Source organism: Mus caroli, unplaced genomic scaffold (assembly GCF_978045245.1).
Source record: "Mus caroli unplaced genomic scaffold, Mus_caroli_1 scaffold_7, whole genome shotgun sequence".
NCBI lineage: Eukaryota > Metazoa > Chordata > Mammalia > Rodentia > Muridae > Mus > Mus caroli.
The window spans coordinates 125892920-125919523 of record NW_028227262.1 but is presented as its reverse complement, the minus strand read 5'-3'; the positions used below and the strand labels follow the sequence as shown (position 1 = coordinate 125919523).

The following is a 26604-nucleotide window of genomic DNA, read 5'->3' as shown; positions in this document are numbered from 1 at the left end:
AGCAGGCATGTCATTAAGTGGTTAAATGTTTCCGCTAAATCATTCCAACTCTCTAAAACCTCCTTTCCTTCTACTAAGCCTAAAGACTGAACACCAAACCCCAAACCACCAGCAAGCTCTTCCTCTTACTTTCAGGGCCTGTACTCTGTGCTCAGGTGGGCACACTTAGTTTCTAAGGAACACAGAGTCACCGCTGAGTGGTGCCTTGATGGATATAATCCAACCAATGGGGCTGTGGTGGCTAATTAATACCGTTTGGCTGAGTGTGATCTGGTATGTAACATAGTTCAGCTACTCCAGGCAATGTGTTCTTCAGAGCTGGCTTTAGAAGGCTCATAGTCCTGATTTAACTTCAGGGAAACATCTGAGCTTTAAGTTTGAAAGTGCATCTGATTCTATTTAGTCACTTTCGGCTGATGAGAACTGATTAAATAGATGGATCATGGAGAATCTGAGTCACTTTACATCTCTTGCTGCTGACCTTTTGTAAAGCAAGTTAATATATACATCCTAGACGCTGAATGTAGGTAGCAGTCAGCCATCATGGTGTTTGTGAGACAGGAATGGCTACAAGACAGAAGACAGAATCACTCCTGATTTCTTAGCCTCTCCCCTGCTAAAAGCACGGCAGGTGTGCTACCCCAGCTTCCTGCTCTCCTGCACTTTAAGTGCCTGCAGTCCTTCATGCAATACGATGACACTGATAACCCACCATGGCAAGTCAGGAATTCCGACTTCTCCCTTTGTGATGGAGCAGACTGTTCTCTTTTCTTTGGACAGTGTTGACTCTTTTCTTTTCAAAGCCCAAGCCCCAACAGCTTTGTCAGTATTCTCAGCCAGTTTTATTTTTATGCCAGCTGTCCTCAACCTGTGGGTTGCAACCCCTTTGGCAAAACTCTATCTCCAAAAATATTTGCATTACAATCCATAACCATAGCAAAATTACAGTCATAAGAGAGAAACTAAAACAATTTTATGGTCCAGGGTCACCACACCATGAGGACCTGTATTAAAGGGTCACAGCATTAGGAAGGTTGAGAAACACCATTCTACATTCTCTATCAAAGGCAAGCACCCAACCTCAAATATGATTGGGACCCCAATAAATACTTGATGAGAACATGGATGTCTGGCACTGGGAGACAGCAGAACCATTAGGAACTCACGAATAACAAATGCCCAGGCTCTCCACAGAAGGACCATAAACTGACTTCTGTACCGGAGTTCCTCCTATAGCATCCACTTCACTGACAGCAACACAATATTAAATTTCAATCACCTCTTTATAATATTTCTTTCATTAAAGTTTACCGACTGGTAAGTTACATGCCATATCATATATTCATATATATATATATATATATACACACATATATATATGTATGTATATATGTGTGTGTGTATATATATATATATATATACACACTGAACTCGATTAGAAACAAAATAGTTTAAGTGGCAGCTATCAGTAATTGAGTGTCATTTGAAATGCAGAGTCATCGAACCCTCAAAACTAACCATGAAGGTAATTTTATTCATCTCTTTTTAGGGTTGAGTAGAAGTTCAGCCATATATAGGACGCTCCCAAGGTCACAGGCAGTTAGGTGGTTGTGCAGCCAATAGGCAAACCTCGTGTCTGTTTGATTTCTAGAGTAAGTCTCTCTATTTATTGAGTCTGCAAAGAGACAACAGATAGGAAGTCATTTTTTAAAATTATTTCAACCACAGCCTTGTTTATAGACTGGCATTTACCTGTAATTTTTTTACATTTATTTTTAAAACCTTCTCCACCTTTAGGGCCAGGGAGATGGTTGAGTGATTACACAAGCCTGATGATCTGAGCATAACCCTTTGAAAGAACTAACGCCCGCAAATTCTCTCCTGATCTCCACAGTGTGTCCTGCTTTCCCCGACACAAAGCAAGTACATGCAATACAAATTTAAAAATACTTTCTACAACTCTAGTCACTTTCCCAATATACCATTGAGTTCACTCTCCTCAGACAATGCAATACTGCGACTGAGCTCTGAACACCATGGTCCCTGGGCCACAGGGTAGGAAACACAGGGCCATGGTTTACCACTCTGCTTCCCTTTCAACAGCACATGAAGGGGTCCACGCAGGAAAGCACGCCATTTCATGCCAGCATTATTTTGAAATGTCATCATGCTAACACCTAAGAGAAGGTGTTAGTGAGGCTGTCTGCCATCAGGAGAGACAGCAAAGCCCAGACAAGGGCTATTTGCAGAGCTTTTAATAAAACTGCAGAACACAGAATTGCTGGGAAATGTGCATTAGCTCAGGATGCCATCGGAGCTGTCAAAGCTAAGGGAGGCAGGCAACAGTACATGCCCCGCGGCAGAACTGACCTCCAACTCCAGCTCTGCCTCCCCTTGTTGCTGAGGAAATAATGCAAATTCTGGGACTCTCTACAGCTTTGCTTCCCAGGTGTGAAGCCCCTGGCAATACTGATTCTATAGGACTGATATGAGATTAACATGAATTAGTACATAGGAAAAAGACAAGAATTTTTTTTTTTTTCAAAGACCAGAACTGAATTACAAACTTTAGGAAGGATCAAAAGGACAGCACCTGACAAAGCCACTGTTAAATCAGTAAAGTACATATTGTTTTGTAGCAGATACTTCCAGATATTTTAGTTGTGTCTATAGATACTTTGTTATTTTAAGCCATGGCCACCAGAGAATTAAGAATTCCTCCTTTCAGAATACTTCCTATGTTTTAGTCACAAAGCTAAGAAATGTTTGTTTTTTTTTTTTTTTGGTTGTTGTTGTTGTTGTTTGTTTGTTTGCTTATATTAACCTCAACATTCTCTGAAGTCAGTATCAGTGATTGGTTCTATCTCCTGGAGCCGGCATTGAATCTGATCAAAAACTGGCCAAAGCACTAAGATTAGATAGTACTCATGAACTCTAAGGGATATCCTACTACTGTTCTTCTGTAAAGAAGTATAGCAATAAAATGACTCCCGGTGAATGAACTATTGTTATAATCAGAGATCAATGCATCACCCAACCTTCATCAATGAGGCTTTTTCTTCCAGTATATGGCAATTAACACACAGGTCCATAACTGGACCATGTGCACAGAAGGAAACATTGGAGCATTCAGTTCTAAATGGGATGTCTTTATCAAACCTTGTCCCTTAAGGCTCAGGAATTTAGGTAGAAGAAACAGAAGACAGATTGTTTAAAAAAAAAAATCAGAGATGGTGAATGATTCCCCAGGAAACCCAGTCTTCCAGACACAACAGTATTGATAAACCTATGAACTCACAGAGAATGTGACAACACACACAAACCCTGCCCAAGTTCAAGTCAGGTAAAATCCAAGCAACTGATAAGGAAAAGTGACACAAAGTCCCACCCCTAACGTAGAAGCCATTTGCAAATGACTGCTGCTTGGGAAGGGAACATCCATCAGTGTTCTCCAACAGAACGACACCAGCTGCATCAACCACCCTCCAACACAGGTCCTCGTGCCCCAAGGCAGTTGGCCAACGCAGAATGGACTCCATGTTATCTCCATACTTTCTGTTTTGATATTTTTGCCTTCTGTGTTTTGTTTTGATTGGGGGGGTTGATTTTTGAGGAGGGAAGAGAGAGAACATGCAGTTTGAATGGGTAATAAGGTGGGGAGAGGAAAAATGCTATCAAATTACATAGAAATCTTAAATGATGTCAGCATTACTGGCCATAGTTCGTGAACAAAAAAAGTGAGAAGCCGGGAGTTCAGGAAAGTGCCCATGTGGATGGATGAAAGATCCAAGCTCAACCTTTCTGCTCTGCAATACTCTGATGAACCGAACCCCTTATTTCCTTGGAGACCATAGTCGTGCCAACTGTGGAGCTTTTGAGGAAAGTTGAGCTTCCCAGCTGGAAAGGGATTAGCACCTTATTATTTCTAAAAAGAAAAAGTCAATAGCAGAGAGGAGCTTTGCAGAGCCTGCAGTCAGACTGACAAAGGCCTTCATTCTGCACAGCTGGCCTGTGCACTGGGCCTTTCTCTCATTCCCTCAGACCTAGGTCTGGATAGTGTGTAAATAACTTTAGAAATTGTAAATTCCTAGTTCCAGGAAGCTTCGATAAAACATGACTGACAGCAGAGCCCATTTCTCATGTGAGGTGTCTCAGACTGTGAGTCTGTTCTCTAGGTTGGAATTCCCAAGGGTGAAGAAGGCATCTCTCAGAGGAACTTAAATCATTGTCACTTAAAAAAAAAAATTAAAGATCCAAATTATGAAACCTCCCTGCATCTGACCTGCTGCCGCTCATCTGTCACTTCACTGGGGACACAACAGGCCTACATCCCTCTTTGTATGCCATTCTAGAAAAATAGGATCAGAGATGGAGAAAATCAATTTCCAGTCCTTGGTCTTATATATACAACTTCTGTTACAGTCTGCAGTAAGGTGTGGATCACAAATTAACAAAGGGAAACATGGCCACTAAAGCCAAGTCTCTCCCCAGTGAGAAGAGAATTGAAATCTGATGCCTTCAAGTTTCTCTAATGAATGACTTGGCTCAGCCAGACAAACACCTAACAGAAAAAAATAGCTGACATCATCAAGTCCAAATCCAGGGTCATAACCTCTACTTCCCAGGCACTTCCGAAGAATACCAGGAGAAGAGTGAAAATAACTGAAACATTCAGTGGTATCTATATCAGAAATACACAGCAAAGGCGCAGAAATCTAAGATCATCCTGTTAGGCAAACAGCAATTAAGACTTCCCAGCACATCTAGGATGTTTTTTTAAAAAATCAAATCAATGATTGTTTACTGTTAAGGTCAATAGGAATCTGACAAGGTTTTAGAAACGAGGAAGCCTTAACCACTCAACCAAACACTAGTAGTGATTTTAAAGTGCTATTGGGCATAGTAGATTCTGATTTGACATGATATTGAAGACAAGATGCCTAAAGTGAAAGCAATGTCTTCAGGCTTTTTTGGAGAGATATAAAACATATGCTGTTTTAAATTTTTTCTTCTTATATTTGAAGCAAATCATATTGTAGATAATTATATGATAACAGTTCCTTGGGAATCCATATGTTTGAGCTTATAAGGCAAATATTTTTCTTCTTCTGGATTACATTTCAGTTCTGAAAAGCCCAAAGAGCTCAGATATATAATGTCACAAGAGTGCACAAATGACGATGTGTTTTGTTCTATAAAGAAAGCCCAGATGACGAATGACATCAGAGCTTCAGAGCGCATCCTGCATATTGGGAAATGTTGATAACCTCAAAAGCAGTAAAAGCTGCTAAGTACCACTGTCAAAAGCCATCATGATAGCTAAATATTTGTAGGTCACAGCAAGGCTGCCACTCCCACAGCACTGTCGGGCGACAGTGGTGTATGCTCAACATGGGGGCGCACCTAAAGAGTTTCTGAGAGCTGAATGAGCGATACACTCTGATGTGACTCCCTCCTGTTTTATTAGCATGACCCTCAGGACAGTTCAGCTTAGCTTACTGGACATTCTTACTGCTCTGCCAAAGAGAAAAGCATGCTTTAGAAAATAGCTACAAATTAGATTCTAAATTTCATCTCTCTCATAGTAAGGTCTTTGACAATACTATTTATTTAAATTAGTAACAGGGCAGAGCTATGTGTACCTTGGGAAGACAATCTGGCACTGCACTTCATTATGGAATAATTTTGAGGACACACTGAAAGTCCAGGCCAAAGGATTGGTGATATTTCTGTACCTATCTCTGTTAGTTCATCCAAGATCCATCACTTTTCATCCTTTATTTGTTACCTATCTCCCTCTAAAACCATTTTACATAAAGAAAATAATCTCCTGGAAATGACATTTACCCACCTGTCAGTTGGTATTCTCAATTCTCTTTCAAAACAAACAAACATAAACAAACAAACCAAAAACCAAACTAAACAGTTCCCATAGTGCAGATTTCAAAATATTCACTAGTGGCTTAAATACTTTCCACTACTTTTCAAACGCATGTGGATGGTGAACAACAACAGCAGCAGCAACAACAACAAAAGACATGAGCTCCTTATGAGGCTGACAGGGATTCTAATCTAATTATTAACTGTATATCTTGGTTAAGAGATTTACCCTCTCTGAGATGCCTTTTCTTCTTTAAAAAGTTATGGTAAAAAGTAAATTACAAATGGCTACTGAGGGTTAGATTATCTGAATTGTCATGATTATAATTATTGCTAATACTTATTATGTACTGTGTATCAAATATTTCATACATACACACACACACACACACACACACACACAAATTTACTTATAATGGTTTAGACATGAAATATCTCCCCCCAAAACTTGTATGTTAGGTACTAATTTCTTTAATGGAGGGCACTGTTGATGTGTTCCCAGTTGACTAGGTTATTAGGAGGTAGGACCTAGCTGGATGAAGCAGACCCCTGAGGTATACAACACTGGAGGGTAGGTATGACTTGGTCCAAACCCTTTCCTGTCCTCTTGGGTTCTTGGTCACCATGAGGTGAGAAGTTCTGCTCTACTCCATGCATCTCCATTGGAGCATGTTCCTCCGGTAGGAACAAGACAACCGTGTGACCATTGACTCAAACAGTAACACTAAAATCCTACAGTACTTTTCTCAGGTATACTTTCACAGCAAAGAAAAACTGATTGACACAGAAACTACTCAACCACCCAGAAGATGAGAACTAGAATCACTGATTTATCTAGACAGAAACTGAGTCAAGGAGATTTTTAGTAACTAGGAGGGTGGGGGAGAAAAACCTCAAAATTGGTGTGCCCGCATTCAACTCTCCCTCCATGCTCATGGAAATAAAGATGCTGTGGGTAAGAGCTATCTCATGACTTTCCCTTTCTACTGATGCCCATGCCCACTCAGCTCGACAACATGCAGATCACAAAATCAATTTAACAACTTGTGAGGAAGCAATATAACATGCATGTTGCAGACGAAGGTTTATAAAATATGCAGGGCTAAAAAGGATCACCTAAATTGAACAAAACAAAACAAAACAAAAAACCTCCAAAGAATTAGTCAGGAGGTCTATACTCCAATTTAACCAGCTATCATGTAAACTCATCCAAAGATATTTTGCACAGAATAAAATATATCACTCATGATAGCTGCTCGTCCCACTCCTGTAAAAGCAATATATATCAGAACACAGGCACTTTTGTTTGGTTTGATGTCCATTTAACAAGGCATGACAAAAATGGACAGGAAAGACAACCTCGCAAACTCAGCATCTAGTATAGATTAGGCAAAGCTAATGCTACAATTAACTATCTATAGGACACTGATAATCATAGCAAGTTTCTACACACTAAGACCAAAGATACAAGAATGGTTACCCTCACTGGGCAGTCCTTCAATACCTGAAGCAATAACTGGTTCCCACGTGAATAAGAATAAGTGATGCAAGCAAATTAACAGACAAGTAGAGTAGTAAAGCCTTGAGGAGCTGACCCTCGAGGCTAGGAAGTCATTCTTAGACTAAAGCCAGAAAAAAATGTGCATGTTCAGTAAGTCTTTCTTGGAATCTTCCAGATTAACAGACTAGAGAATACTGGGAATTTTGACACTAATGATAAGACAGGTTTTATCTGTACATTAGACTTCAGGGAGATTTAAAAACACTGCTAAGGCTATAAATGGTATGGAACAGGGCTGCAATCAACTGGAATTTTCCAAGTTTTATAGAGGATACAACATGCCTCATGTAGTTAATCTCTGAGGAAACACTACTGAAAGTCTTTTACCAGGAATATACGGTAAATCAATAAAGAATTTATAATGCTGTTATAAAATAAATTCCATTTATCTTTTAGTGAGAGCAGGACAGTAGCAAGAGTGGAGGAGAAGGAGGAGAAAGAAGAGGAGGAGAAGGAGGAAGAGAAGGAGGAAGAGGAGGAGAAGGAAGAAGAGGGAGAGGGGAAGGAGGAGGAGGAGAAAGAGAAGGAAGAAGAAGAGGAAGGGGAGGAAGAGGAAGTGCCATGCACTCTGGTCAAGTCAGCTTAAACCGAGAGGCTTAAAAGTCACTCATGAGGCAAAGAGCTTCAAGAAAGCTCTCCTCTTAGAGTCTGGCATTCCCTCTAACCCATACATTAATTTTTCATTCTCGCGTTAGTCTAGTGTATAGATCTACGTGCTCTCTTTTTAATATTATCCTATTATAAGTGTCTTTTAAGATTAAATTTTGACATAGCTAAAGCCTCAGTGTTCTAACAGTCCTAGATCATCCTTGAGCAAGACCTTGGGCTTAAAATTCAGTACTGCCCCTGGTATTACACTATCTCTTTGAGTAAAAGTTAGGTCACTGCCCTTTACAGGAATCTATCATCACCAAGGAAGAAAGAAGTTTCTGACCGTAAGAAAAACCAGAATAGATACTTAAAACTATAGCGAAGTTACACCCATACACATTTATTTAAGGGAAAGGTGGACTATACAGTAGACTAAAATAAAAACTATGGCAAGGGCACAAAGCCCTTGACCCTGGCTTCTAAGATTAAGTGAATCTTAGGTGGAGCCCTTTTTGATCTCAGTTGTTAACAATAAATTCTATCCCAGGTGGTTCTTGTTAGACCTTTTCTGTTTACATTTTTTTGTTTTATATAAGATTTTGGTTATCTCATGTGTACCTTGCAAATATGTCACCCAACTTCTTTATTGTCTTTTACATAAAAAGTCTGATACTCAATTTAAAAAATACATTCAGATTTCACACGACCTCTCCTGTGTCTGTCTGTCTGTCAATTCATCCTACCCTTTGTCCACCCACGACTAGAGACCTGTTCCACGCTGACAAAGGGGCCCAGAGGGTCTGTGGCAAGGAAGGAACTCCCATCAATTTACAACTTCGACGATATAGACTGGCCTTTGTACATACATAGAGCCCCTTACCCAATTAATAATTGCCTCAGTGGATAAGATGATAAGATATACAACTTTTGCTCAAAAGAAGTCCCCCCCACAGAGGCAAAGGGGAACCTAATTAAAACTCAACTCAATGAGTAAACATATATATTCAAGATGTAGTGGGAGTTGGGAGGAAAGACATCTAAGATCAGTATGAACAGTGATAAAGCTCTAAAATAAAGTCAAGATAAAGTAGACTCTGAGCTACCTTTTCAAGTTGCAGGAATGTTAAAGCCAGGAAGGCAGGGGATCACTGCAGCTTCGAAGAATCTGGAGTTGTGTTTCTGTAACGCCAAGTGACACAATGATGTTGGAACAAGGGCAGCACTGGGGACTTGAAGACTGTTGAAATCAGAAATGACTGGTGCAGAAGTTTCAATTTCACCCCGAAAGCAAGTATCACTAGTAAACTCAAAAACTGCCATGGTCAGGTTTATGTGCTAGGGGGACATCAGTTTCCTAGGAGGATGAAAGAGAAGCAAGTGGGAGACCTGTTTGGAGGATACTCAGCAAACCTCACGAACAGTTTCAAACAGTGGAAAGACTGCTGGTGAGGTTATATAGTTAGCAATAGAAATGATTTTGGTGCTCTGGCTCCTCTCTAGAGCACATGAATCCTTTATCTTCTGAGAAATGATTCTGAGCTGATATAAGAAGGCTTTACCATGTTCATTAGCCCAGAAGCTTCAAATTCTCAAACTTTTGGAACCATAAAATGGTTTTAATATATGCCAAAAAGTATTTTTAAATTCAATACATATTCCAGATTTCTTAAATGAATGAATATTGAGAATATCATTACAGGACAAATATGAAAAGAACCAGCACAGGGCATTTTAATGGGTAAAGAAATGAATGTACACACCATTAAAGGCCAGACCAAGTAAAAATGGCATTTTACTTTTATGTATTGCTATCAATCCAGCAAGTCAGAATTAATTACCTGAACAGCCATGGTTGATACATGGATCTGCTGAATGCAGACAGAAAAGACAAATTTCCCATAAAGGACAAAAGTTGAGAGTTCTCTACTGAGTAAAAAGAATCATTTGGTAGAGTAGAAAAATCCACTGAGTAGACAGAGAGACAGACTGACAGACACATAAATTATCAAATAGCAAGGGTCAGTGAGATGGCTCAGAAGGTGACCAAATTTCAATCCCCCTATTCCATATCAGAAGGAAGGAACTGATCTCCAAAAGTTGTCCTCTGACCTCCTCACACGCATCACGAAATGCACATGCACACACACACACTTACACATGCAAATCAATAAGATATAACTGTTAAAAAACACTAAAAATGTATTCATAAATTAATAAACTTAAGGCTCAATGATCCTATTTAAAGAAAACAAATCTTGATATGCCATTATCTTGTCCAGAAAAGAACATGTTCAGCAGTCTCACGGACAGACTCAGTTCACATTCGACAGCGATTTGCACTCACTGCTTCAACTGGATGCCCCATTCCCAATGCCCCGTTGGTTGTATGCTGGCAGCACAAAGCAAAGGAAGCCACAGGCCCAGTCCCCTTGCCCACAAGGGATGCCAACAGATCACACAGCACTGGCCGGACCCGGGTTGAACTCCTGGCAAATCTAGTTCTAAGATTCAGACTACCCCTAGCAAACCTGGAGGTGACCAGTATATCCCCAAAGCAGTGCTTCTCAAATGGAGGTAGCCAACTTCCTCTTGAGCAGTGAAAACCAGCCAGAAGACAGGGGTACACCCACCAAAAAGGAGCATCAAAAAGCCTGGGCTCTAAACCTGAACAGTTTTGATGTGGAGGAAGACAAGATCCTCAGGCTCAGTGTGTACTTATGAAATGCTGGTTCCGGTGACATCCTGCAGCTGCTGCAAATGAAGCAGCCTGGGACTACATATCCCCGGGGGCCTGGATCAAGGAGGGCAACTACCTTGCTGTGGGCACCAGCAATGCTGAGGTGCAGTTATGGCATGTGCCGCAGCAGAAATGACTTCGAAACATGAATAGTCACTCTGCTCTAGTAAGCTCCCTCAGTTGGAACATCTATATTCTGTCCAGTGGTTCACAGTCTGGCCACATCCACCACTATGATGTTTGGGTAGTAGAACACCATGTGGCCACACTGAGTAGCCATAGCCAGAAAGTATGAGAGCTTCACTGGGCCCCAGATGGACAACACCTTGGTAAGTAGTGGCAATGATAACACTGTCAACGTGTGGCCTAGTGGTCCTGGAGTGGCTGGGATCCCCTGCAAGCATTCACTCAACATCAAGGTGCTGTCAAGGCTGTTGCATGGCAACAGGAGGAGATGCCAGTGACTGACACATTCTCATTTGGGATGCCTGTCTGAGTGCTTTGGATGAGCATTCCCAGATGTGCTCCGTCGGCTGCTCTCCCCACTATAAGGAGCTTATCTCAGGTCATGGCTTTGCCCAGGACCAGCAGGTTATTTTGAAGTACCCAACCATGGCCAAGGTGGCTGAGCTCAAAGGCCACACAGCCCAGGTCCTGAGTCTTACAATGAGTCTGGATGGGGCCACAGTGGCAACAGCAGCAGCCAATGAGATGCTATAGTTGTGGCGCTACTTTGAGTTGGACCCTGCCCTTTGACAGGAACAGGGAAAAGCCAGTGTAGCTTAAAGTAGCCTTATCCACCAAGGCATCCGTTGAAAACAAACCCATTTTCCTTCTTGAATTTTGTTTGTTTGTTTAGGTTTTTTCTAATAAAGTTCATATCTTCCTTTTAAAAAGAGAAAACAAATCTTTATTGAAAGAGTCAAAGCTTGGAGGGGAAAATATACATTTCAAGATAAAAGGCTAAATGGCAATTCTTCTATGTACTCTTACTGCAGACCCAGTAACTGCAATCATTGCCTACACCTACACAAGCCACAGGAACCTTCTTCAAGCTGCAAGAGAACAGAGGAGAATCTGAAGCTCTTGGCTGTAAAGAATTGTTTCAGGTAGAGGAAACGACAGTCCACTGACTGTTTTAAATGCCAGACAACTGTGCAAAACCAAAGAGATCTCAAAGAAAATGAAGATACAAACAAATCCAAGAAAAAATAACACCAAATGAAGTAGGCCAAAAGTGTTGCAACAGAAGAAATTTTAATAAAGTAAAGGACAGACGACAGGAATAATTCATATGCCTGATCGTTCGAGGAGTAGGCAAAAAGTTCCCCAAGACAATAAGTTACATTTGTTCCTTGAAATTCAAGGTGTTAGAATTATTAAGCTCAAGCACAGAAACTGGGTGGGCAATACTGAAAGGCTGGTGAGCCTAAAGCCTCCACATAATTTTCAGTAGTTAAACAAGCAATTCCTAATGTGTAAAAATCAATCCCAATAAAATAAATGATTCACAAAAATCAATGTTCGCTTACTTAGTGTCTTAATTACAGAACTGAATGTTCTGCACTACATTGGTGATAATAAAAATGAAAATATTTGAATCATATTCAGCCCAATGTGTAAGATAAGCACAGATATCTTTGAGAATGAACATTTAAACTATGAAAGAAAAACTGGAATCTGAGAAGGGCCAGCCCCCAGGTCAGAAGTTATAGAAAATGTCTACATTTGCACACATCTTCCATGTTGTCAAATGAGCAAGCATTAGTTTTTCAGAAATTACCTCATTATCAACACAGAATTAGCATATAAAATACTTTGTTCTGTTTGCCGCAAACCCTGCTTCCCCTTCTCAGCTCACATTATTCTCAAGGCTTCCCTTATGCCTCCTTCCACGTTCTACCGGAGCAGCGACAGATACACCTCCTGCTGAGCACTCTGATCCTCCTTCTGCATTTGTCTCGATGCTATGCGGACGGACCATAGATTTACACCTGCTTAGTTTTCATCTTGTGCAGACCTGGTATATTATAGGTCAAAGACTTTTTGCTTTTTCATTTTTTTTAATTTCCCTTTATTGTTTAAAACGTCATATATGTATATAATTAAACCTGAGCATACTAACCCTAATCCTGACCATCAACTCCCAACATCTTCTCCCATCTACTCTCTACCATCAACTTCACATCTCTTTCTTTTTTTGAATCCCACCATGTCCAGTTTGTTACCCATATACGCACATGGTTGTGAGCCATGAACTAAAACAGGGGAGCCTACCAGTGGCCATATCTTCAAAAAAGAACAATTCTTCCTTCTCCAGCAACTATCCACTGCCAATAGCTCATTAGATATGGGTGAGGCTTAGAGATCGTCTTGGAGATCATCTACCCCATCTTTGCTGGGGTTTGGGTGCCTATGTCTTGTGCAGGAACTCACAGGTGCTGGGAATTCAGGAGTGTGATAGCCATGCCATGTGCAGAAAACAGCAATTCAAAGCCCTCCTTCCCACCCTCCAGCACTTATATTTGTTAGGTCTTCTCTTCCAGGATATTCCCTGAGTGTTGTCATTGCTGGTGCTTATACAACCGTCCCAATAGAGATATCCCATTTACAGCTGAGCACTCGGTCATTCATTCTCATCCCGTTCTTCCTTCTGCATCTCCTTACTGTAGATAGAAGCCTTTCTTCCATTAGTACTCTAGGTCAATGATTATCGATAAATATCTGAAGGCACTTTAATATGTAAAAAGATTTTATTGAAAGGCTTCAAAAGATGAAATAGCAGGAAAAAATCAGTGTAGTCCACAGATATTGAAAGTTTTGTGAGCATTTTAAATTTTAAAAATCGAAAATGACTTTTCAATTTCAAGCACATAGGTTCAAATTATTCAAAGCTGATTTTTAAGTTCAAACAAGTAATTTGCTGAAATGGATTCAAGTCTTTGTTAAAAACAAAAACAAAATTCGTATATAGTCTGGAAACATACTAACTGCCAAAAAAGTCATCTCCAACAAAAAAAATTTTGAAGTGTAAAGAGTTATATTTCTTCTTTTCTAAAAATGGGATGATGTGTGAGCACAGCTTATATTTAGCAGCAAGAACCAAAATCACTCCAAGGAAAGTTGGCTATGCCTCTCAAGCTTCTGCCCTGAAAGCTTTGCTCATTTGTTTTGTGGTCCTTTTGATCAGAGCACAGTGTTTCAGACCCTTTACCAGTTTCAAATTGTCTACCTCCCATCAGCTTTTGACAGGGAGCACCTTCAAGAATACACTTTAAAAACAAATCAAAAGTCACATGTGATCGCAAAATTACTTAGAAAAGTGTTTAATTTCTTTCAGATTGTTCATTTCCAATTTTTACTTTAAGTGGCTATAGGGAAGGAAATGAAGGCAATCTTCTCTACATGTGTTTACTGAAGCCTCCATTGAGTCCTACTTTATATACTGTCTATGTGTCTCATACACTGTAGTTTGCATTACTCCTTTTAGTTTACACAGTATTTATATTTCCTTTTAATTAAAGACATCCATCTGTGTATATATTGAATCATAGTTATCCAACTTGTACTAATCCCAGGTTTGGGGAGGGGGAGGGAGGTAACAGCCAGATCTCAAAATAACTAACCTTCCCTGACCTGATTGATCTATTAATTCCTATAAGAGGTATTAAAAAACCTCTCAGTCATGACTGAAAAGTTTTCAGATATTATATGTTTGGCCTCTACTACATTATAAAAGTGTCATGTTAACTGTCCTCATTGTAATGGTACTGCATCTTTTGTCCTGGAGTGAATTTCCAAAGCATTTACCAAACGTGATAGCACTGGCTCTGAACACACACTAACTCATTTGTCCTTGCATTTCTCAATAGTGGTGGAAGTTTTCCCACAGGAAGCAGTACACTACAGAGTTCAGAAAACAGCAAGATTCCCAAAGGAAAAACAAAACAACAACAACAAAAAAATGGATCTGCTCAAACTGTCTCATAGAAAGTAACACACCATCCTCGTTAGGAGACAAATCTACACTTTGGATTTTCCTTTTTAAAAGCTTATGTATCACTTTTTCTAGTGCCTAGGATATAATTTTTACACATGTAAAACTTTTTTTTATTTCTTTCTTTCTCCAAGATCCAAGATCCAACAAATAACCCCAGCACCATACATAAGAAACTTGATTTTGAGTTGTTGCTCAGGGTTGTGCATGAGGCTCCCAAAACATTCCAGACTACTGTTATTGCTATTCATTTCCCCAGAGGTAGTGGGAGGAGATGTTCTTATTGTTGAAGACATCATGCACTTCTGACACAGAGCCCAGAGGCTTGATCTTGAACTGTCTTGAATGTCTCCTTCTCGAGGATGAGCTTTTAGGGATCAGAAAGTGGCAAGAAAGTTTCCAAAAGAGGGAAGCACCAACAGCCCTACCCAAACATAATGAATATCTGGTATGTCACAACAATAGCCAGCATGCCATCATAGTCCAAAGAGTGTAATAGTACCATGCATATTTGGCAGTAACCAACAGCTCTCCAATAGGATTTAAGACTATTGACAACAAGAAAATCGTTACTGGTACTAGAAATCTAGCCAACTGCCCAAAGCCAGTAAAGTCACAAATATTGAAGGGCAGCTCCAACTTTACTGAGCCAAAGTAGCCCCTCACAACAGTCTAAACATTTGTCCTTCTACCCAAATATAAGAATATTCTTCAACCATCATCAGAGAAACTTCTCTTCACAATAGATACCATTAAAGAAAACTACAATCAATCAAAATGGAGAGTTGTGGAGCCCAGTCTCAATAGATAGATCTACAAAACAACTCTAGCACCTAAGGCTCTGGGAACATTTCTGGAGAGAGGGCAGAAAGAAAGTCAGAGGATTGAAGAGTGTGCTATGAGACTGTCTCTCCTAGGAATGTCAGGAGCTACACCCATAAAATCTCACCAACATGCCTGCCTAAATACAAGCTGAACAAGGACAACAACAGACCTGTCAACGTGAACAGAAGAAAGCCCATCATGCCTCAGCCCTATACTAAGAACCACCCACAGGTGACTAAGGAATGCTGCCGGTGGGGAAAATATTCTTCCCCAGGGAAAAGCACACCAATTGATCATCCCATATAAAATGGTCAGCCTTGAAAACATACATATGTGTAACATTATACAGACAAAGCAAGTTATATTTAGGGATATATATGTATATGCATGCAAGAATAATTCATTAAAAAGAGGCCAAGCATTTGACGAAGAGGGCTATATCAGAAGGTTTAGAGTGAGAAAGGCAGGGGGAAAATGGTGTAATTATAATCTGATAAGTAAGGTAAATCATTTAACATTTTGTATTTATGGGTGAATTTTTGTGATTACATGCCCTGTGTGTGGCTGCCTTTGGAAGCTACATGAGCTCCCCTGGAGCTGGAATTGAAGGCGGTTGTGAGCCACCTAACATGGACTTGGGACTCGAACTTGGAAAAGTAGGCCATATTGTATTTGGTATGTTCGTTAGTTTTGCTCTTCTTTTCCTTTCAGAATTTCACACATTGTCTTCGGTCATATCCTCACCATCCCTTTCTATACAACCTTTTCCCTATTAACCCAACTTAGGCTTTTTTTTTTGTTTTAATTCTTAGATATGTGACCTTCTACTGAAGCCCCGTCAACCTCCTAGAGTCATACTTTTAGGAAAAAAAGACTCTCCCTTTCCCAGCAACTAACAACTGTCAATCATCCTGTGGCTGGGGAAAGACTATGTTTCCAATTCCTCTCTCCACCGTGGGATTCTGTCAGGCTTGGGCTTGCACAGATCTTGTGCAAGGTCTTGTCACAGCAGCTTTGAGTTCACATGTACATCAGCCTAGCTGGATACAGAAGACACAATTTATTTATGGTCAGCTGCCAATTCTGGCTCTTGAACTTTCTGCAAATTGTCCTGACTTAGGAGGGGGTTGGGGTATAAATCTTCCTTTTAGAGATGCAAATCCTATACTCTAATATTTTCTGCACTTTGGCCACTTTTAGGTCCTAGAAGCTTCTCTGATGATGGTTGAGAGATGTGTTAATTTATGACTCCAGTAATACATTGTAGGAGTCAGTTTAATAAATTTAATATGCCTACTTAACAACAACAACAACAAAAGAGTCTCTTAGGTAAGACCTGGGACCTGTCTAACCATAGGCTTTTGACTCAAAAACACTGCAGGTGTGTCTTTCACCTTGTGAAGACCAACTTAAATTCAATGGAAAATGAAATGGTTGGTTACTTGCATGACATCCATGCCAGGATTGCACCAATAGGCATGTCTTTCTAGACCAGTCACTGCTGTAGCTCACAGCATTTACATCTGGGTAAGAGGCATGATTCCTTTTCTCTTCCAGTAGCATATACGGAAAAGCTAGCCAGGAGAGACGAGACTTCCAGGTCAGTACCAGCTTGATGTCTTCATGGTCTGTGACTCAAACAGTGGTCTTCGGCAGCTGGGTCTTACCATCAAGTTCGGGAGGATAATCAAGAACTCTGGCAACATAGCCTGGTAATCCATATATTAACTAACTCATCTTCAAAACAAACTTGCCCTTTACCTTCAGTCAATGTTGTTATTTTCTGTATTGTACTCAGATGGTTCCCATGACTCACTCACTTTGCATTTCCTTCTATTAACTCGGTGTTCCTCTCTATTTCAACATACTATGGTAAACAATGAGTCAATAGAGAGACAACTAAGCTTATTTTCCTAACAGTCTAGTATATGCCTCTTAATTTTGTAATTCACTCTGTTCTGCTTTAAAACGTGATTATTGTGGTTGACGTTGTATCTATTAGTCATTTCTTTACTCATGTTTTGTTTCTGTGTCTGTGGGTATGGATATTTTATGTGAATAGTTACCTCAGAGGCCAGGAGAAAGCTGCAGATTCAGTGGAATTGCAGTTACAGCCAGTTGTGGACTCACTAATGTGGGTGCTAGAAACCAGCCTCTGTTCCTCTGAGAAAGCAGAAAGTGCTCTTAGCCACTGAGCCATTTTTCTAGCCCCTTCTATTAGTCATTTAAAAGGAAAAAACTACTTGTCTTTGTTCCATTATTTGAAGACATTGATCAAGCTACTTTTCCCTCATTCACTTGGAAATTTCGCTTCAGTATTCTCTTCAGTTAGTGTTAACCATTCATCTCATCTCCAATCCAAGATAGATGACTCTTTGAAAACAAGATTTTACTTTCCACTGTTTTTTTTTTCCTAAAATTTTGCTCTATTCACCGTTGATTTCCTCTAGTAACCTCTAACTGATGGTTATTTCTTGTTTACTTTTAAATTTTCAATCCACTCTTTCGTTTTCTCCTAGTTTCTTAGACTTTAAGGCTCTATGGTATAGCCTACTTTTAAATTTTATACTAAAGTCACAAAAGTCATGGAAAGCTATCTACTTCCATTTAATTTCTAAATATATATGCACCAAACTATTAGAATTTACTGGTATTATCTGCTAATCTCTTCCTAGTCATAAGAGTCTGTTCTAGTTATCTTGGAGTTTTGCTAGGTCTGCCCATCTGATACACTACAGAGCTTCAATCCCTCCTGCATTACACACTCCTCATTCCTTGCTCTCTTCTGTACACCATCTCTTTTCCCGACTTGCAAAGGGAAAAGCCAAAGAAAAGCTGGTTACCACAGTCAACTGTCTCTTAAAATAATTTGTAGTTTTTCACCTGAAATCTGCTAAGTCATTAGAGAGCTTGGAAATTGTACAGGATGTCTAGACATGGATCTTTTCAAGTTCAGTGATCTTAGACATTGCTTAGACTTCCAATTTGCAAGCCCAGGTCTTTGTCTAGCTCAGGTCAGGAACACTTTCGTGTGTTACATAATTATCTCCTTTGTATTTGTCTTCCTTCTCCCTACTCCAATTATTTCCATTTCATGTCTCAGAGAAAAGTTCTCCAAGGGTCCACTTTCTTTTAATCTTCGGTCCACAGTTTACTCTGTGATTTTATTTTTGTGCTTGATCTTCCAAGACAAAATCAAGAAGTAACCAAGACTTCCATTTTATACATGGATGATATTAATTATTAGGAATCATGCTTAGTACTCTTAGGTACTAGAGCTGAATTCTCTAGGTGACATCTCCATCTTTTCCCCAAGTGTTCTTTGTCCTCTCTAACCTTGCCCTTCTCTTCCTTTAGGTATCCTTTCTTTGTTTCCTGGTCTTACTAGGTAGATTGTCACCTTGGCTCAAATCTTATGGATTCTTCAATTGGCCTTTTCATGATCCAAAATTTAATTTGGTTTCATTTTAAAACTATTTTAATATGTAGAACTAACTCAGCAAGGACTTCTCAAAGAGCCACCCAGCTTCGGTACCAGTATCCCACGGAACTGAAAGATGAGCATCTTGAGAACCAGCGTGCTAAGGAGACTGAAGTCCCTGGTATAAAGGGTCTGTTATTATTGGGCTTTTCAATAAGTAATTTAGTTTATTTTTCTTTCAACAGGATCTCTGTTTGAGGACTTTATTTCTTGCCTTGAAGTTCCTTGACCATGGAGTTTGGTTGGCACCACAAGATGATTCATAGCTTTGAGTTGCTCATAATGATCACTGGACATATTTTCTGGTCTGTGCAGTGACAGCAGGGGATACTGTTTCATTATCAGGAGTCGTCATCCTAACCCATCCAGTCCATCCATTTAGATCATTCCAGGGTTTCCAGGAGTCAGCGAGACCCAAAATACTCAGATGTATCTCATAGGCATTTCCAGTGTTTCAAAGGCTAGACTCCTTCTAGAATCTGCATCTTTAAATAATCTAATCACAGGGTCCAACACTATTCTTTCAGCAAGAATCAGATGATGTTTAAAAAACAGCCACAACATTTTTCCTCCCTGAAATTCTACAGCACAAGTTATTCATCAACATACCTTCATAGCATGGTTATCAGAGTAAAATTTCTGGGTCTTCAAATTTTCCTCCTAGAATAGGACATCATATGAACTCTCACTGTTTTAGAGTCTACATGTTTTCAATACCTAATACAGTTTTTTTTCCTAAGTAATTGGGGAATTATAGATGTAAGGAGATTAGAGGGAGGTCACAGAAAATGCTAGGACAACTAATAATGAACATCAGCACATTAGCAGCATTTCAAAGGAAAATCAGGGGATTAATCTGTCAAGACAGTGAGAGCAAAACTAACCTATATTGCCTAAAACAAAATCAAAATGATTTACAACTAGAAAAGTATGTTAATAAACAGATTTTATAACACAAAGGTATAGGGTGTTAAGGTACGATATTCAGTCTTCTGCTAAGGAGTGTCTGTCAACTTTAAGAAACAGCTTCTAAGAATTCATAAAAATTTTCTTCTGATATTTATGGATTTAACAGAGTATAGCACTCACTTATGGATATACACTTTGTGGATAGTTGTATCTTTTGGTTATCTAATTTTGAGACAGCAATGATTATACTAATGTTATGAATTTAGGTCTAAGATGAGATTGCAAGAACTACTTTCAGTGCTCTGTCCTTTACACGATAATTGAGTTAAGGGGTAGAGAAGCTTCACCACATCACTACTGCGGTGATTGTGTATGAGTGTGTGTGTGTGTGTGTGTGTGTGTGTGTTTCTAATATCTGTTTTTTTTTTTTTTAAGATTTATTTATTTATTATATGTAAGTACACTGTCGCTGTCTTCAGACACTCCAGAAGAGGGCGCCAGATCTCGTTACGGATGGTTGTGAGCCACCATGTGGTTGCTGGGATTTGAACTCTGGACCTTCGGAAGAGCAGTCGAGTGCTCTTACCCACTGAGCCATCTCACCAGCCTCTAATATCTGTTTTTAAGCTCCACTATAAACACAAATGTGTTGAAAAGCTAAATTAATTTTATTAATTTTATTTTTGCACTGAGGAGCTGGAGAGATAGCTCGGCAGTTAAGAGCATATATATATATATATGGGCATATATATTTATATATGTGGATGTATGTGTATGTGTGTATATATATAAATAAATATATATGCATATATAATATATATGTATACACACACATACACACATACACACACACACCTACACCTTCCACAGAAGACCCTAGTTTGGTTCCCAACATCCAGATAGAATGGCTTGCAACCTCCTATAACTCCTGCTCCAGGGATTCTAATACCTCAGGTCTCCATAGGCATCTGCAAGCATGATCTTCAATTTACTACAATACTTTGCCTTCCTGCTCATACCCCAAGACACAGGGGGTTTCTCAAGAGTGAGTAATTGATGGGGTTGTAAAAAAATGTCTATTGAAAATTATAGTAGTCAAGAGGCAGTCTACATTTATTGATGGATTTAAGTCATTCTGAAACAAGGAAGAAGCCTCAATTCACAGCCCAGGAGAGACCTTTATGAAAGATGTGTCTATAGATGGTATTACATTGTTCCCACTGTGCAGTTTCAAAGAAATAGGATCTGGGTTTATTTTGCAGAGATGTTGGCCCATTTATACCTGGTCATACTTTGTTCTGAATCTATCAAAAAAGTTGTTTTACTTGGATTTTATCTAAACTATACTATTCTTCAAAATACTGTCATATGTAGTAGCACACACTATAATTCCAGCTGGAGAGGCTGGGCCAGGAGTTTCGTGAGTTCAAGGCTAGCCTGCTCTATATAGCAAGACTATCAGACTAAAGACTAAAAACAAACAAATCTTAAGACAAGATTCTTTTGCTGTGCTTGGTTAGAAGCTCTATGGGTGCTTCCTCCAGTATGTGGTCTCCTTCACAACAGTAAAGCAGCAAATTTATCTCTTGAGGAGTATAGCTTTGCTTCTGATAGTGTCCAGTTGACAAAGCTATGATAAATGTCAAGAAAAGCCATTCAGGAAACATATCTCCATACTGTTTATAAACAAGCAATGGCTCTGAGAATTAAAAATGTTTTCCCAGGGGAAATATGGACCCCTGCTTTTTTCCTTTATGCTTAGTTAGGCTTAAGTGACTCATCATTTTTCAGAGAGTAAGACTGTCAGTCACCAGGATTAAAGATACTTATGCTTCCAAAGCAGAAACACCTGTCACCAATGCTTGTTCTCAACCCTCAGAATGCCTGGGTTTGCTGGATCTTGACTACCCAAGGAGGCATAAGTTGCTTGTTTGCTCTTGTTCCAGGGATTCAGAGGTTTACAGTTAAGGTGTCTTCATCAACAGAGAGTATCAGGCTACACAGGCCATGATAACAGTTCTTCCAAGGGGCCTTTAGCTTGGCTGTACTGTCTACCCACCAAATGTAGGAGACAAGGGTGAAGCCACTCTGAACTGGGGTGTAGGTTTTGATTATCAAGGGATCTTTAAAACTGATGGATAACTGGTAACAAGTAGATTAGGGTAGAGATGTATATTCATGCCAGGATATTTCTGTCATCCCTTTTTATATGTGTCAGAAAGGCAGGCAATGAAGAGCTAACCAACTCCCCCAAGACCAGTGCATTTCAAAGAAGGGCTAACTTCTAATTGGTTCATTCCTCCAAAGGCCCAGTAATTAGTAGTGCAAGCTTCAAGTTAATTGCCTCAACCACTTTATCTTACCTTGTAAAGCACTCAAAAGAAAAAGGGTCTCACAGAGTGTATATGTGGTAGGGGATAGAAAACACGAAGCTATGCACTAGAAACATCACTCCTTAACTCCCAAACAGCTGTAGTCCCTAAATTACAAAGCATTTCTCTTTATATATAGCAAATATAGCAAAAATAATGACAATGATATATCTAATAAAAATCTACATGCAGATTAAAATGTCTGCATGCAATCTGTAATTGTAAAAGAAATGGTAGAATTATGTCTTTTCAGGGATTATCTATGCAAACTATCCAAATGCAAAATAACCAAAAAAAAAAACAAAAACAAAACCCTGCTATATTGACAAAACAAAACTGTAAAACTTACTTATTCAAGCCAAAATGTAAAACCAACTAGAAAATAAAGATACAGGTGACAGAGTCTAAAAATTAAAAAAGAAGACAAAGATAAAGTCTATGAAAATATCTGCTATGGAGAGATAATAGCTAGCTTCTGGTGCACAGAAACAGAACCCATTGTGGGCACAAGGAAACAGTGAATACAGGATGAAATAAAAATGGCACTCACCCAATGTTCTGGGAAATCAAACTCAAAATGAACAATGCTAAAGAAAGAAATAGAAGAAATTTGGCATGTGCTCACAGGATGAAGATCAATCACTGAACAAGGTCTGTTAAGTGGAAAACAAAGAGGTCTTCATACAAAAATTAAAAGGTAAAGTTCTATATTTAGAATTGGAAGAGCCAGGTCTGGTGGCATAAGCCTGTAATCGCAGCTACTCTGAATGCTGAGGCAGGAGACTCACAATTTCTGATGTGACATGGGCTACAAGGTAAGTTCAGGCACCATCCTGAGCAATTTTAGACATACTGTCTCAAAAAAATTTTTTGAGGTTAAAAAGAGATCTATGGATATAGGTCAGAAATAAAGCATTGCATAATCTCCAGTATGACAAAATTAATTAATTAACTAGTCAATTTATTATCAATTTAGATAAAAGAATGAAACTTTTGAATGGGTGAGATTTTCCCAAAATGAGATTTTACTAAAACTTATCTTGTAACTGAAGAATATGCCCTGACCCACCCACCTAACAAATTTTACTATTGAAAATAAAGACTCCTTAGAGTATTCAATGGAAAAAGACATGACCTGCATGTCATAAAATAAAGGGATATGAAGATCTACCTAGTTCTTCTTAACCATTCCATTTAATCCATAAGAAGGTTTTCAATAAATGCCTAAATGTAGTGTCCATATTCCTCAGTCACTCTTGAGTATAAGAGCTCATGAAGAGCACCAGATGTGGGATTTGCTTCAGGATAGCTCTTAAAGGTGCTGTGATGCAAGACTGGCTCCACCTAATTAATCTACCACTTCAAAATACATGGCTATAGAAATCTGAGACCTCGAAAAGCCAAGCTCACCGAGGGCCTTGCTTTGCAATTGTTTCTGGCTATCAGTTATTAACAATAGAGTATTCAGTAATATTAACGATGAGGCCTATACAAACAGGCAATAACAAAAATAAGAGGGGAAAAACAGATTGTTAACTCCAGATTTCGTATACAGTTTTCTCAGAGCATAGGTACAGGTCCTTCAGTCCCTCCTACAGCTGGCTGAGTGTTTGCTCACTAAGCAGACTGGAGTGAGTTCTATTAAATAGTGCTAATGATCTGATAAAGTTGAAGTTGGCTCAGCCTGAGGTTCAGATAGTGGGTTCCTTTAACTTCATAGTCTTATGAAATGGACTTCTCCTCTTGGGTATGAAGAAAGTTTAGCCTTAATATTTTATGCCACAGCCAAAGCAATCAGGGCACCACAGATGGGATGAGATGGGATTCTGTTCTGAGAAAGGCACGTTCTCAAGCCTTGTTGTTCCTAATTCTTCCTTCAAACATACTCATCTTTCCTGGGTCAACTCTGTTGACCCTCAATGTCGAGTCATTCTTCAGTGTACCTCACACTGAGTAAAGGATCCAAGAGTCAAGCACATCCAAAGATGTCCCAGCTTTGCGGTGCCAACAATGTCAACAGCAGCTTTCCCAACACACCCTGGAAAAAGGCTACACAGAAATCCATTAGCAAATAGCAACCTATTTACTTCACTGGGATTTACATGATTAAAAAATAATGTTATTATTATTATTTGTGTGTGAGAGAGACAGAGTATGTGTCTGAAACAGCTTGTGTGCAGCTGTGTGTGTGTGTGTGTGTGTGTGTGTGTGTGTGTGTGTGTGTGTGTGTGTGAAAGAGAGAGAGAGAGAGAGAGAGAGAGAGAATACCACACGTATGCATGTGTGTTCCCCCTGGAGCTAGAGCTATAGGTGGTTGTGATGTGCTCAATGTGGCTGCTGGGATTTAGGCTCTAGTCCTCAGTACAAAAGTGAGCGTTATTATTAACTGTTGAGCCATTTCTCCACATCCTTAGATAATAATTTTAAATAAAGCAACATGTGATAAATAAATATTTACCAAACCTCCTACCTTTGGAGTTTTGTTTTTCAATTTCAGAGATAAGTTTTAAATCAAAAGAGGAAATCTTGATTGTATGGCACAATCTAAAATACCTGATCAGAACTCACGACTCAAGCATCACAAATTACCAAGCAAAATGACAGAAAAATCATTATATTTTAATTATTCCATTTATATAACCACTAAGATAATTTAGTCTGTATGCACCCATGTTTTTAAAAAAGGAAAACCACTGCTGGTAAAGAAAATACTATTTCTATTTCAGATTAAGGGAACTGAATCAATGGATCATTCAGTCTAAACAGCAAGCTGACATTCTATTATAGCATTCTATAATAGAATACTAAAAAGAAAGCAACCTTAAAATATAGGCAAACTCAGCTGTCAGTCAAACTTTAACTTCTTATTTATTTTCTGTATGTGAGTACACACCAGAAGAGGGCATCAGATTCTGTTACAGATGGTTGTGAGCCACCATGTCATTGCTGGGAATTGAACTCAAGAGCTCTCAAAGAGCAATCAGTGCTCTTAACCACTGAGCCATCTCTCCAGCCCCAAACTTTAACTTCTTACCAAGCACACTCTGTGATGCTCATACCAAGCAAAATCTATTATGAAGCACTCTCCATAGAGAACAGTTTAGACCACTAACCTGATAACACAGTGTGTGTGGGGGGGAGGGGGGGACTGGGGGGGGGGGTAAGGAACTATCCAGAAAGCACTTCTTTTTAATTGTCTATACGATCTGAATGTCTGGGTTCCCCCCAAATTCCTATGCTATAATCCCACCTTCCACAGGAAATCACATTTGAATATTGAGTCAGGTGGCTATTGGATTTCTGTGCTGATTAAGAGATGAAGATGAGTTGGGTGAGCTCATGAATGATGGTGAGACCTCTCATACCCCCTTTAAAATGCATTCATTAAAGAGGCTCCAGGAAAACCCCTCAACCCCTCAGCCACGTGAGGTTGCAGTCTACAACTTTGAAGTGGAGCCTCACCAGTCATTAAATCTTCCAGGCTTAATCTGGGACTTCGAAATCTAGTCTCTAGGGTGTTTTGCTGTTGCAGTGTGAATTATCTAAGACAGCAGTTCTTTAAGATTGTAACAGATTTGAACAAGAATCAGTAAGGTTCCCCCAAAGTCTTCAGAAGTACGGACTATGGATTTCAAGTAAACTGGATGCAGCAGTCTTTCAAACAGTCTGCTTTCTTTACAAAGCCAAGGCATTAAATCAGTCATAAAACGTTCACATTGAAACATGAAGAGCGAGACCCAACAAACGTAGATGGTGCATCTCATGCCAAGAAATGGCTCTCAGCTAAATAGATGGTCTCTCTAGACAAAATGCTGTCTGAGAACACAACAATCCTGCAGTCTCTAATCCAAGACCCCAGATGCTATCTGTACAATTCTGAATGGATATACCAATTATATAGTCTGTATATTTGTGCAAATTAAAACATATTAGAGTTCTGTACAAAGACTACTAAATGTAAATGGAGAAGATATGCTAAAGCTAAATCTTTCAACTATCTCAGGATGTACACTGAAGGCCACCATAAGAGAAGCACTGATTTATCTATCTATCTATCTATCTATCTATCTATCTATCTATCTATCTATCTATCTAATAGTGTAAAAAAATGCACTCTGGTCCTTGTTTTACTTCAAGATTTCATTACTTTCTTCTCCCCTTTCTTTTTACCCCCAATGAATGGAACTCTTTGGTCCATATCTATCTTCTACCACTGAAGAGGATCCTTTTTCTAAGGCTTAAGCTCAGAAT

The 26604-nt window shown here is 39.3% G+C and overlaps 1 protein-coding gene and 1 pseudogene across 10 annotated transcripts in view; one reads left to right on the top strand and one right to left on the bottom strand.

The window, feature by feature from the left end:
- Cadps2 (calcium dependent secretion activator 2) overlaps nt 1–26604 on the bottom strand; it is a 558168-nt gene that overhangs the window by 456971 nt on the left and 74593 nt on the right. The window lies entirely within an intron of this gene.
- LOC110296428 (cell division cycle protein 20 homolog pseudogene) lies at nt 10601–11585 on the top strand (annotated as a pseudogene).